Genomic DNA, 14,132 nt, shown 5'->3' with positions numbered 1-14,132 from the left:
CATGATAAGAAACAAAAATAACTTTAAGAAAAGCTATAATCTGCATAGAAATCTCACCATAAAAAAGGAGGCATTTTTACTGATTTTTATATGAATTTGAAGCAATAGTTTACAAAATGAAAAAAATCAAGCCAGAGTTGTTATTTACATTACCAAACGGATGAGGGGAGTTTTCTCCTTATAGTAATGTTTTCTCTTTAATGTTCAGGCTAATAAACAAAAGCTGAATAATAAAATAACCTTAAACCCCTAATAAAGTACTGGATATAAGACAATGTTCGTCATTGACTGTCAGTCACTATGTGTATCCTAGTGGAAAAACACAACGTACAAATAGTCTTGACAAAAATTTAATTTAAATCTGATCAAGCTTCTAGATTAAATAAAACAGACTAAATAAAGCCTATTAAAGGAAATTTTATTTTTACCTTTTTAATCAGAATTTAAAATTCATATGTAGATTGCATTATATTTCTACGGCAGTACTGATATTATTGATTTTATTCAGATTCTGATTTAAACACAAAAGTTGATATATAGAGAGAGATATATAGATATAATTGTTTATTTCTTCATTGCTTTAGGTATGATAATGATATTGTGGTTATGTTTTTTATCTTTTAGAGGTATATCTGAAATATGTAGGGATAATATGATATGACTGAGATTTGCTTCAAGATAATATGAAGGGGGGAAGTGAGTAAGTAAGGGTATAAATAAAGTTGGCCATGTGTTGATCATGTTGAAACTGGGCAATGAATATGGGGTTCACTGTATTAGTTGCTACACTTTTGCATGTTTTATATTTTCAATGATAAAAAGTTAGACGGAGGGTGGAGGCGGCTACAACCAGGCCTACTGTTAAGAAGAGCAGGATAGTAAGTAGTCTGCCACGTCACAGAACCCTGACCAGTCATGCTTCATTACAGACTCCCCTATCACCTACCCCATCCTCCCTTCTCCATCCTTTTTCTATGCTCATGCTCCTTTCCGTTGTTTAGCTTTTACTCTGGAAATTCAGCCTTGACTTAACTCTCTCATACCAGACCCTCTGGCTGATAGACCTTAACTTCATATTTCAGTTACTCTTGCTGGGTAACAAATCATCCCAAAGCTTGGTGGGCTAAAACAACAACAATCATTTTTTTATCTCTCATGGTTCTGGGGGTTGACTAGGTTGAGCTGTGCTGTTCTCACTCACAGCCTGTCACATAGTTACAATCAGAAGGTTTCCTCGCTCTTAAATCTGGCAATCAATGCTGGCTGTTGGTTGGGATGTCAGCTGAGGCTGTCAGCCAGAACACCTACCGGTGGGCTCTCCATGTGACCTGGGCTTCCACATAGCATGGTGGTGAGGTACCAAGAGCTAGCATCCCAGTAATATCCCAGGTAGCAAATCTATCACCTTTATAACCTAGTTTAGGAAACATCACTTCAACCACAGTCACTAGCCACACACATTCAATGGGAGAAAAGTAGGTCCCACGTCTTGATGAGAGGAGTGTCAATGTCACATTGCAAGATGAGCCTGTGGAATGAAGATCTTGTTGCAGCCATCTTAGAATACTCAATCTGTCATATTTTGGGTCCCCCTTGGCATGCACATTAGTTTCTCTGGCTCTGACCAGTTCCCAATGATCAGCAAGCCCTGAACAGCACTTTTCATCTTAGAGCTTTCATCCATCTGGCCCTCTCAGCTTGCAGATTCCCCTTGGCACCAAAATTTACATTCCAGCACTGGTGCTGCCAGCTACCCAGACTTCTACCTCCACCCGACTGCTCATCATTCCTCCTCCCTCCTCTCTTGCCCATTCCAAAATGTATAAGGACACAGCAGCAGATTACACTGGCCATATACTCTTGAAAATACTCTACCTTTACAAACCTGGCCCAAGGAATACAAATAGGCAGATATGAAATATTGTGGTAACAGACATGCTTAATTAAATTGTACAACTGTCCAAAGACTGTGCATTCTTGATGTTGGCTTGTGTCATTATTATACAATAGACAATAAAAGTTCTCAATGTCAGTATCCTGGGAAAGTTCTTACTTTTAAGTACCAGGTAGAAAAAAAAAATCATTCTGTACAAAACATTCATGTCACCAGAAACGTTGTGGCACCCTCTGCTGTCAGGAAACAAAGTTTAAGGTACTCTGGGTTCATTTTCCCTGCAGGATTCTCCAGCATCCTCATACCATATGCTGCCAATCATCTTATCCAGATGCAAAAGCATAAATCAGAAAGCGGAGGAAAATCATGGGGCTTAATTTGGGCAAGATAGTAAAGGTAAAGAATGAAAATCCAATCAGCGTATGTACCTGAATGGTAATAAGTAGGAAAGGGAAAAGGGAGCCAGGTAGAAAATCTCAAGAGGTAGCAGATATCAAAGACATCACAATATAGCAATCTGTCTAAACTCTTTATGTAAGTAAGGTTAATCTCCACAAATAACCCATGAAACACAGAAAGGTTAAACAAGTTGCCCAGGGTCACATAGCAAGTAAATGGCAGAGCCGGGATACAAATCCCAGCCATCTGTCTCCATAGTCTGTGTCCTTAACCACTCTGCTCTACTGCCTAAGAAATAAATATGACTACCGGGGGTAGGCGGTATGGGGAGAGTTACTCCTTTAAATGTAACAAGAATTATTATTAGATATTATTGCTCTTATCTAAAAGAAAACTGATTGTCAGGAAAATTACTTGCTCCAAGCTAAGCAGAGAAATTAGGAAGTAATCCAAGTCCCCTATCCACAATAAAACCATTCTGAAGTTTAGAAGATTCTTTCCCTCCTAAATTAAGCAACAATTTTGTTCTTTTGAGAAATCAAAATGTATTACAATGACCCCAAAAGTAATGTCTCTCATCACAACCTCACTAAAATCCATCAACTGCTTTTACAAAGAGAATGGACTCCCCCTATAACAAGTTCAAGGTCTACACAATCAGACTGATTCATCCACCAACCAACCAATCAGCTGAGCAGAGTCACTCATAGAGTTCCAAATCCAAAGACTGGTTCACTTGCCAAGGGACAGCAGAAAAATACCTTTCCTCATAAAGGACAAGGCAACCAGTTCCCATCCTCCTCAGTGGAAAAATGAGTCTAACGGGTCTGGGGCAGAGTCAGAGGGATGTCCAAGGGGTTAGAGAGCTCTGGGCTGCAGGCTGAATGGAAAGGACCACATTCCTGGTGCTAGAAGAACCTCATGGCTGTGAGGCCCTCTAGGCAGAGCAAGGAGTAAGGCCCAATCCACTTGAGGCCATTTGTCCCTGGGCAGACTCCCAAGCCCTCCGCAGCCAGAACTCAGGTGATAACGGTAGGGCCCAGACTCAGTTCCAGTCACTGGAGACTTGGGGATATTGCTACAGTTCACTGGGAGCACATGCTTGGAGATCACCTCAATACTGCAAACAAGAAGGATATGAGCCTTGATGTCTACTGAGGGCCCAGTACACACAGGCACTATTTTTAGTGCTTTAGATTTTATCTTATTCAAACCTCACCACACAAACCCTATGAGGCTGTCACTACCACCCTTATTTCACAAAGAGTAATATGTCTGGGAAGTTAAGAACTGACCAAGGTCACATGCCAGTATGTGTTAGATTAGATTGACAGAATTTGAACTTCTGTCTCTCTGCTTTCAAAGTCAAAGCCATTTCTATTATATCAGGCTGCTCACAACAACATACAATTCATGACATTGGGCAACTCAGAGTTGTTTCTGGCCCTTCCCCCAAAATTTTAGACTAGCCTAAGAGCCCAAATGTTTGGATATACAAATACACCTAGATTGCAATGCTCGCTATGACATTGGGAAGTACAGCTTAGACAAGATACTTCTTCTATTTACTCCTCCATGTTTCCCATCTTTCTCCCATATTCCTCATGTCTCCCTTCTCCCAACCTAGATCATCTCTCGTGGTCTATATGTCTTGGGATGGTGTTTATCAAAGGGGACAACACTATTTATTCCGGCCTCCAATGCATGTGCATTATACAGAGACTCAGAGGAGATAATGGTGCAGAAAATAACAAGAAACTTTCCCTTTGCAGGGCTTCACAGAAAGCTTGGGCAAGTAAATTGAAGTTTGCTGGGCTTCAGTTTGATCAAGCAAAACCAGAGTGGGCTGCACTACTTCCTGCACTCTTCCAGGTCTAAAGTCTATAATTCCATTGTTTTTTTAAAATCTGTTAATCTTTACAATGAAACAGCCGCAAAGAAATACATCAACTCACAAAGAAAAAGGTCAAAAGGAGATAGATTAATTCTAACAAATACTGCTCTTTGCCTAGAATATCAACATGATATAATTTTTTTAAAAAGTGCCCAGACTTACTCCAGCCAGCACTGCTTCACCCTCAAGATGACAGACTGGAAGGTAGGCTTTGCCTAGTGTCACAGTCCACCATCCCTGGAGGTCAGGCCAAATTTAGAGCCCATAACAGGAAGAGGTTATTTATCTCATCCTCTACAAGTTCCATTTCGCCCACAGGGTCTGACCAGATTCAGATTACCTTCCATCCAGTGGATGCCAGGACAACAGGGCTTCTCCATATTCTTTCCTCAGATAATCAATCCTGCCCTCTTTGGAAGTATTAAGAAAGCCTCCATCCTTCTCCCCATGGCTTCCCCATTCACCCTACCCCATCAGAGGGAGTTAACTGATAGTGGTGAGATTTGGGAGTCATTGCACATGCATGGTGAGATTTGGGAAAAGCCATTGCACATGCGTGGTCTAAGCCCTTTCTTGGCTCTAGCCTTGCCCCCAGCAGCTGCAGTGTTTAGGACTCACTGGTCCCCTCCTCAGGGCAGAGACCCCCCCTATGGAGTAAAGCCTGCCGTCAGTGACTGTAGGTAAATTCAACTTAGAGTAAGGAAGAGAAAACTCAATTTGGCCTTGGTTCCAAGCCTCAATCTCCTTTCCAGCTTTAGCAGCAATATCTCACTCCCATATTTACTTTCCAATTGATTCAGAACTTGATTCAGAACTCTGGAGGCATGTAACTCTAATACTTCAAGGGAATACTTTAAGAGAAGGCACAGATCAGATTAAGTTCAATATCAGGCAATGTACAATTTGCTCTAAAGGAAATTAGAATTCAACAAGGAGATTAAAGTATAAATAATCTAAGCAATGCAGACTGGAACGAATGCCAATCAGAGATTTCAAGTAAATGCTGTTGTGATGCCCAGGGGGAGGTGGTGAGAAGGGGGCGGGGGACAACAGTCCAGGGCAATTGTGGATGGGTCTCCAAAAGAAATCTTTTTGATATTGGGACCAGACCGGGGGAGAATGTCCAGAACTGTCTTTTCCTTTCAAGGTTCTCCAGGCTCAGGCAGGCTCAGTTCCTCAGGGTCCCCAGCACGTAAGAGGATGAGGAGCAATGGCTGAAATCACAGCAGCCCCTAAAGAGGCTAAAGGAATGTTTATCCTACTTAGCTCATTCTGAATTCTGACTCTAGAAAAATAGAATATGCAACATGGTAATAAGGACAGAGTGAAAATGGGACAGAATAGTTGAAAGCAGGTGGGTGATTAAGGGAAGTTTTGACTCCAATTTGAGTATCATATTGTTTGCCTCTGGGGGAGCGGGGGGAGTGAAACCAGCCTGATGCTTTGATCCTGATCAGAGGTTTACAAGAGTAGATGTTTGACATGCCTAAGCAACAAGGGACAAGGACAATCCTTAATGAACTGGGGAATGGCAAGCGTTACACCAGGGACCCCGTGTATCACCTATCACAGAGTGAGCCTGTTAGTTTCCATCCACAGGAAGTTAAGCTTAACTGCTTATTCTAAAATAGAGAACACGTAAGTCACAGGCTTACAAACCTCCCAAAGACTATAATTTTGTGGTCCCTGTGTGGCAGGACCAAGCCACAAAGTTGTCCTGAAGAGGCTATTTCTAAAGGGCTCACAACTTACTGAGCCACCTGAGGCTGTTAGAAACCAGCAAAAGCACTCCTGGAACATTACCAGCCACATACCCACCTCTCCTATGCCAGAAACAACTTGAGGTCATTTACTGTGTTACTCATTTTTTTAATAATCCAGCTCTAGATATTGTGCCTGGCACACACTTGGTGCAAAGTAAATGCCTGGTAAATGCGATAAATGAGTAGATGAACCTATCAATCAGATGCCAGCATGACTTGATTCCTGTCTTCTAGTTTGAGAAAGATGTGATCCCACCATACTTCAATCAATATATCCTAGTACTAACCACTTTTGTCTTTTCCAAGAAGTTTTGCACATACATGGACACACACAAACTTGTATCAAATTCTTACACACAGTAACACCTGGAAACAGTTTTTTTTTTAAATGTCAATAGAAATTCAACAAATTCTTATGAACAAGGTGTTGGAAGAGATGAAAAGCTCCGTCACTATCCTCAGAAAGCAATACAGGCTTTTCTCACCCCCAAAGCCCATGGGGTTAGTGTCTGCCACAGCCCACCTTGCTTACCTCCACCTCGCCTGCCCTCTGCAACGCAGCTGGGCTTTCAGTAGCTTTAGCTGTACCCCTACCCCAGCTTTGTCCTTGAGAAGCTTTATATACATATCTTCTCATATACAACGCTGAAATGAGAAGGGGAAAGACAAAAATTGAATGATAATAAAGGAAATGCTAACTCCTTTTAAGGCTCATACAGTGTGCTATAGTTTAGAAAAAGGAGAGGTTAAAAAAGAGTTTTGGATGCTAATCAGCAGTCATGCAGAAGGCAAACTCTGAGCTGGACTAGCAAGAGGCAGGCCTCTGACAACTACATTTTTCGGACAATGATCATTCCTGAAGGAACCATGTGTGCAAAGGCAAAAAGCAAAAATGCAAAGCCAAAGAGCAAAAACCCAAAGGTGTGTTTAAGAAATATATGTAAATGAAAAATGAACAATAAAATTGAAAAGATAAAACTAGAACAATAGAGAGGGCAGACAGCAGAAGCAAGAACTACAATCCTGTAGCCTGTGGAACAAAAACCACACAGAAAGACAGACAAGATGAAAAGGCAGAGGGCTATGTACCAGATGAAGGAACAAGATAAAACCCAAAAAAAACAACTAAATGAAGAGGAGATAGGCAACATTCCAGAAAAAGAATTCAGAATGATAGTGAAAAACAGAGTAAAGAAAAAAGAATGAAAAGAAATGAAGACAGCCTAAGAGACCTCTGGGACAACATTAAATGCAACAACGTTCACATTATAGGGGTCCCAGAAGGAGAAGAGAGAAAGAAGGACCAGAGAAAATATTTGAAGAGATTATAGACGAAAACTTCCCTAAAATGGGAAAGGAAATAGCCACCCAAGTCCACGAAGCGCATCAAGTCCCATACAGGATAAACCCAAGGAGGAACATGCCAAGCCACATAGTAATCAAATTGGCAAAAATTAAAGACAAGGAAAAATTATTGAAAGCAGCAAGGGAAAAACGACAAATAACATACAAGGGAACTCCCATAAGGTTAACAGCTGATTTCTCAGCAGAAACTCTACAAGCCAGAAGGGAGTGGCATGATATACTTTAAGTGATGAAAAGGAAGAACCTACAACCAAGATTACTCTACCTGGCAAGGACCTCATTCAAATTCGATGGAGAAATCAAAAGATTTACAGACAAGCAAAAGCTAAGAGAATTCAGCACCACCAAACCAGCTTTACAACAACTGCTAAAGGAACTTCTCTAAGTGGCAAACACAAGAGAAGAAAAGGACCTACAAAAATAAACCCAAAACAATTAAGAAAAAGGTCATAGGAACATACATATTGATAATTACGTTAAACGTGAATGGACTAAATGCTCCAACCAAAAGACACAGGCTTGCTGAATGGACACAAAAACAAGACCCATATATATGCTGTCTACAAGAGACCCACTTCAGACCTAGGGACACATACAGACTGAAAGTGAGGGGTTGGAAAAAGATATTCCATGCAAATGGAAATCAAAAGAAAGCTGGAGTAGCAATACTCATATCAGATAAAATAGACTTTAAAATAAAGAATGTTACAAGAGACAAGGAAGGACACTACATAATGATCAAGGGATCAATCCAAGAAGATGATATAACAATTATAAATATATATGCACACAACATAGGAGCACCTCAATACATAAGTAAGGCATTTGCTAACAGCTCTAAAAGAGGAAATCGACAGTAACACAATAATAGTGGGGGACTTTAACACCTCACTTACACGAATGGACAGATCATCCAAACAGAAAGTTAATAAGGAAACACAAGCTTTAAATGACACAACAGACCAGATAGATTTAATTGATATTTATAGGACATTCCATCCAAAAAAGAGCAGAACAGCAGATTACGCTTTCTTCTCAAGTGTGCACAGAACATTCACCAGGATAGTTCACATCTTGAGTCACAAATCAAGCCTCAGTAAATTTAAGAAAATTGAAATCATATCAAGCATCTTTTCTGACCACAATGCTATGAGATTAGAAATGAATTACACAGAAAAAAACATAAAGAACACAAACACATGGAGGGTAAACAGTATGTTACTAAATAACCAAGAGATCACTGAAGAAATCAAAGAGGAAATCAAAAAATACCTAGAGACAAATGACAATGCAAACACGACGATCCAAAATCTACTGAACCAGGAAGCAACAGAACACATGAACAGACCAATCACAAGTAATGAAACTGAAACTGTGATTAAAATCTTCCAACAGGGCTTCCCTGGTTGTGCAGTGGTTGAGAGTCCGCCTGCCGATGCAGGGGACACGGGTTCATGCCCTGGTCCAGGAAGATCCCACATGCCTCGGAGCGGCTGGGCTCATGAGCCATGGCCGCTGAGCCTGCGCGTCTGGAGCCTGTGCTCCACAACGGGAGAGGCCACAATGGTGAGAGGCCCGTGAACCGCAAAAAAAAAAAAAAATCTTCCAACAAACAAAAGTCCAGGACCGGATGGCTTCACAGGTGAATTCTATCAAACATTTACAAGAGAGCAAACACCCATCCTTCTCAAACTCTTCCAAAAAATTGCGGAGGAAGGAACACTCCCAAACTCATTGTGTAAGGCCACCATCACCCTGATAACAAACCAGACAAAGATACTACAAAAAAAGAAAATTATAGACCAATATCACTGATGAATATAGATGCAAAAATCCTCAGCAAAATACTAGCAAACAGAATCCAACAACACATTAAAAGGATCATACACCATGATCAAGTGGGATTTATCCCGGGGATGCAAGGATTCTTCAATATACGCAAATCAATCAATGTTGATACACCATATTAACAAACTGAAGAATAAAAACCATATGATCATCTCAATAGATGCAGAAAAAGCTTTTGACAAAATTCAAAACCCATTTATGATAAAAACTCTCCAGAAAGTGGGCACAGAGGGAACCTACCTCCACATCATAAAGGGCATATACGGCAAACTCACAGCAAACATCATTCTCAATGGTGAAAAACTGAAAGCATTTCCTCTAAGATCAGGAACAAGACAAGGTTGCCCACTCTCACCACTATTATTCAACACAGTTCTGGAAGTCCTAGCCATGGCAATCAGAGAGGAAAAAGAAATAAAAGGAATACAAATTGGAAAAGAAGATGTAAAACTGTCACTGTTGCAGATGACACGATACTATACATAGAGAATCCTAAAGATGCCACCAGAAAACTACTAGAGCTAATCAATGAATCTGGTAAAGTTGCAGGATACAAAATTAATGCACAGAAATCTCTTGAATTCCTATGCACTAATGATGAAAAATCTGAAAGAGAAATTAAGGAAACACTCCCATTTACCACTGCAACAAAAAGAATAAAATACCTAGGAATAAACCTACCTAGGGAGACAAAAGACCTGTATGCAGAAAACTATAAGACACTGATGAAAGAAATTAAAGATGATACAAACAGATGGAGAGATATAACACGTTCTTAGATTGGAAGAATCAATACTGTGAAAATGACTATATCTACATATTCAGTGCAATCCCTATCAAATTACCAATGGCATTTTTTACAGAACTAGAACAAAAAAATCTTAAAATTTGTATGGAGACACAAAAGACCCCGAATAGCCAAAGCAGTCTTGAGGGAAAAAAACGGAGCTGGAGGAATCAGACTCCCTGACTTCAGACTATACTACAAAGCTACAGTAATCAAGACAATATGGTACTGGCACAAAAACAGAAACATAGATCAATGGAACAAGATAGAAAGCCCCGAGATAAACCCACGCACCTATGGTCAACTAATCTATGACAAAGGAGGCATGGATATACAATGGAGAAAAGACAGTCTCTTCAATAAGTGGTACTGGGAAAACTGGACAGCTGCATGTAAAAGAATGAAATTAGAACACTCCCTAACACCATACACAGAAATAAACTCAAAATGGATTAAAGACCTAAATGTAAGACCGGACACTATAAAACTCTTAGAGGAAAACACAGGAAGAACACTCTTGGACATAAATCACAGCAAGATCTTTTTTGATCCACCTCCTAGAGTAATGGAAATAAAAACAAAAATAAACAAATGGGACCTAATGAAACTTCAAAGCTTTTGCACAGCAAAGGAAACCATAAACAAGACAAAAAGACAACCCTCAGAATGGGAGAAAATATTTGCTAACGAATCAACGGACAAAGGATTAATCTCCAAAATATATAAACAGCTCATGCAGGTCAATATTAAAGAAACAAACAACCCAATCCAAAAATGGGCTGAAGACCTAAACAGACATTTCTCCAAAGAAGACATACAGATGGCCCAGAAGCACATGAAAAGCTGCTCAACATCACTAATTATTAGAGAAATGCAAATCAAAACTACAATGAGGTATACAAGAATGGCATACCATTCAGAATGGGCATCATCAGAAAATCTACAAACAACAAATGCTGGAGAGGGTGTGGAGAAAAGGGAACCCTCTTGCACTGCTGGTAGGAATGTAAATTGATACAGCCACTATGGAGAACAGTATGGAGGTCCCTTAAAACACTAAAAATGGAACTACCATATGATCCAGCAATCCCACTACTGGGCATATACCCAGAAAAAAACATAATTCAAGAAGACACATGCACCCCAATGTTCACTGCAACACTATTTACAATGGCCAGGTCATGGAAGCAACCTAAATGCCCATCAACAGACGAATGGATAAAGAAGATGTGGTACATATATGCAATGGAATATTACTCAGCCATAAAAGCGAACGAAATTGGGTCATTTGTTGAGACGTAGTTGGATCTAGAGACTGTCAGAGTGAAGTAAGTCAGAAAGAGGAAAACAAATATCATATATTAACGCATATATGTGGAACCTAGAAAATGGTAGAGATGAACCAGTTTGCAGGGCAGAAATTGAGACACAGACATAGAGAACAAACGTTAGGGACACCGAGGGGGGAAAGCCACGGGGGGTGGGGATGGTGGTGTGAGGAATTGGGCGATTGGGATTGACATGTGTACACTGATGTGTATACAATTGATCACTAATAAGAACCTGCTGTATAAAAAAATAAATAAAATGCTAACTGAATTAATAAAGATTATCCAAAAAAAAAAACTGGAACAATACTGTAAAGACGTCAATGTGTGGAATCTGGGCTAAATCAAATATACGGTAGGGAGCCTGTACATTATTTTGACTAAAATTATAACAAGTAAGTTTAGGAAAAGTAATCTGGCAAGATGGACGTGAGGCAGACAGAAAGTGAAATCAGATGGAAGACAACCAAGTAGGTATGAAACTATTATGGGAATGAAAACAGATGTGTAAGAACAAATTACAAAAGCAGACCTGCCTAAAGGTAGCATGTAATACAAAGGATTAACTGGACAAGCACAAGGGGAAAAAATCGACATGAAAATGACAATAAGAAATAAGTCCACATAGTAAGAAATAAATTCAGTGAAATAATACAAACGGCAAAAACTGTAAGAGAACTTAGAGATGATTAAAGAAATGACACAGACTTTTGAACATCCATTTCAAGTTAATTAATTCACTTCAAATTAATGTATTCACTACTGAACACCTATTAGGTGTCAAGCACATATAAGATAGGATGTTGGCTCCTTACTACTCACATTTGTTGTGATTCATGACCAAAATTTTTTTAATTAAAAGAAAATTAAATAGTGTACAATATGAAAATAGGTTTTAGTGGAAAAAAAACAAGAATGAGTTTAAAAATCTATGACACCATAAACATACTACTACTTCAAACATGAGCTAAAGTCAATATCATACACAACTCCACAATCTGGTTAAGAAGACTCTAGAAACTACAAGAGGTAAAAAGTGAACAACTTGATATACACACTTCATTAATGATAAAAGGGGCCAACAGGCTTCCATGCATCAAGAAATTCATAAACACATTGAGTTACTGGTTTTTACACTGTAAGTACACTGTACATACAAATTCTGTGGCAAGGCAATCTGACTTATTTTAGGGACAGATAATTCTGCTCTACCTTATTTCAGGGACAGATAATTCTACCATACCACCATACCAAAGATCAGACTAAGCGTTTAACATTCCTAAGCTTTTTTAAAGTCTCTATGAACAAGAAAAGAACGAAGTTATCCATTAAAAAATATTAACAGTAGTCATCTCTGAAAGATGAGTTTTTTTTAACCTTCTTTTCCTATCTCTTTCCTACAATAAAGATATTTTTGAATTAGGACAAGCCAAAACAATTTTTAAGGTTTTCCATTTTAAGTATTATGTATTGAATGCTAAGGAACTTCTGACTGTGAATGAGAACTGTTGAAGGATTTTAAGCATTGAATTGACATGTCATGGACAAACCCTTGAAGAAACCCTTGGTACATAAACTTCAAGGGCATTTGAAAACTGCTTCAAGCACATGACTGATATCATAAACACAAGCACATGATATGATAAACAAGCTTTTACATTACCAATTCTGCATTATTTTGGACAGATTTGCACCCTGAGTTGAAGATGTAACTAATCAGATTTAGAGATAAAAGAAGGCAACTAAAAATGGAAGGTCTATCAAATCACAAGCTCCTCCATGACAGATGACTTAGCTATCAAGGGTAGTTTAGCAAAATGGAAGTTTGAGTTAAAGGCAGCATGGTATAGTGGGTTTGGGGTCATTGACCTGGATCTGATTCCCAGCTCCAATACTGAGTGCCTGTCACTAACTCAAGCATGTCATTTAACCTCTGAACTTCAGCCTTCTCATCTATGAAATGACAGCACCTACCCTACAGAATTATGGTAGTGATTAATGCTAATCACTAAGCCTGGCAAACAGTAGATGCTCAAATCAGAACTTTGTTACTATTACAATACTCACTCCTACTCAAAGAGCCAATGATTCTATGATTAAAAGCAACAGTATGATTTAAATCAGTTTAGCAGGATTAGATAACAGAAATAAAAGGTAATACGACTGGAAAACTAGTCTTTCCTTATCTGTATACTGACTGGTAATACCTAGCAAAATATCCCATTCCTTCCCCAAATCAAGATCAGCATGAGTGCTCTGCCCAGGCGGAGGAAACGGACAAAGGGAGAGAACACAAGAGCAGAACATGGAAGACAGGAAGACAGGATACAATAAAGAAGATCTGGGCCCAAAACTGGAAATCAATACTGCTGCCTTGACTTCCCTGCCAGCCCAGTGGTCAAGATTCTGTGCTTCCACTGCAGGGCGTGCAGGTTCGATCCCTGGTCGGGGAACTAAGATTCCCGCAGGCCACACAGAGTTGCCAAAACAGACAGACAAACAAATATTGCTATCTTTGTCCAGGTAGAGATTTCAACAAAGAAATAAATGCACCAGAAATGTGAGGATTTTTAGTTAAAAGCCTATCTTCCTTATTCACAGGAGATTCAACTAACTCAAAGCTGGAAACATAATTGGTGTTTAATAAATACCTGTTGACTGATATGTACACATTTTACGTCCTAATCTAAAGCTTTTTATAAACAGACTAAGTTGGATACTGGGACACTGCTGTAAAAAAGTTCAGGTCATCAAACATTTTTGTGTACCATGTTCCTGAATTAAGAGGTATATCTAATTCCATCACGAGTCCCTGAAAAAGTTACATTTCATGTCCCTTCTACTCATCCATACC

The sequence above is a fragment of the Grampus griseus genome (assembly GCF_964374135.1).
Source record: "Grampus griseus genome assembly, chromosome: 4".
NCBI lineage: Eukaryota > Metazoa > Chordata > Mammalia > Artiodactyla > Delphinidae > Grampus > Grampus griseus.
This window is presented reverse-complemented; position numbering follows the sequence as displayed.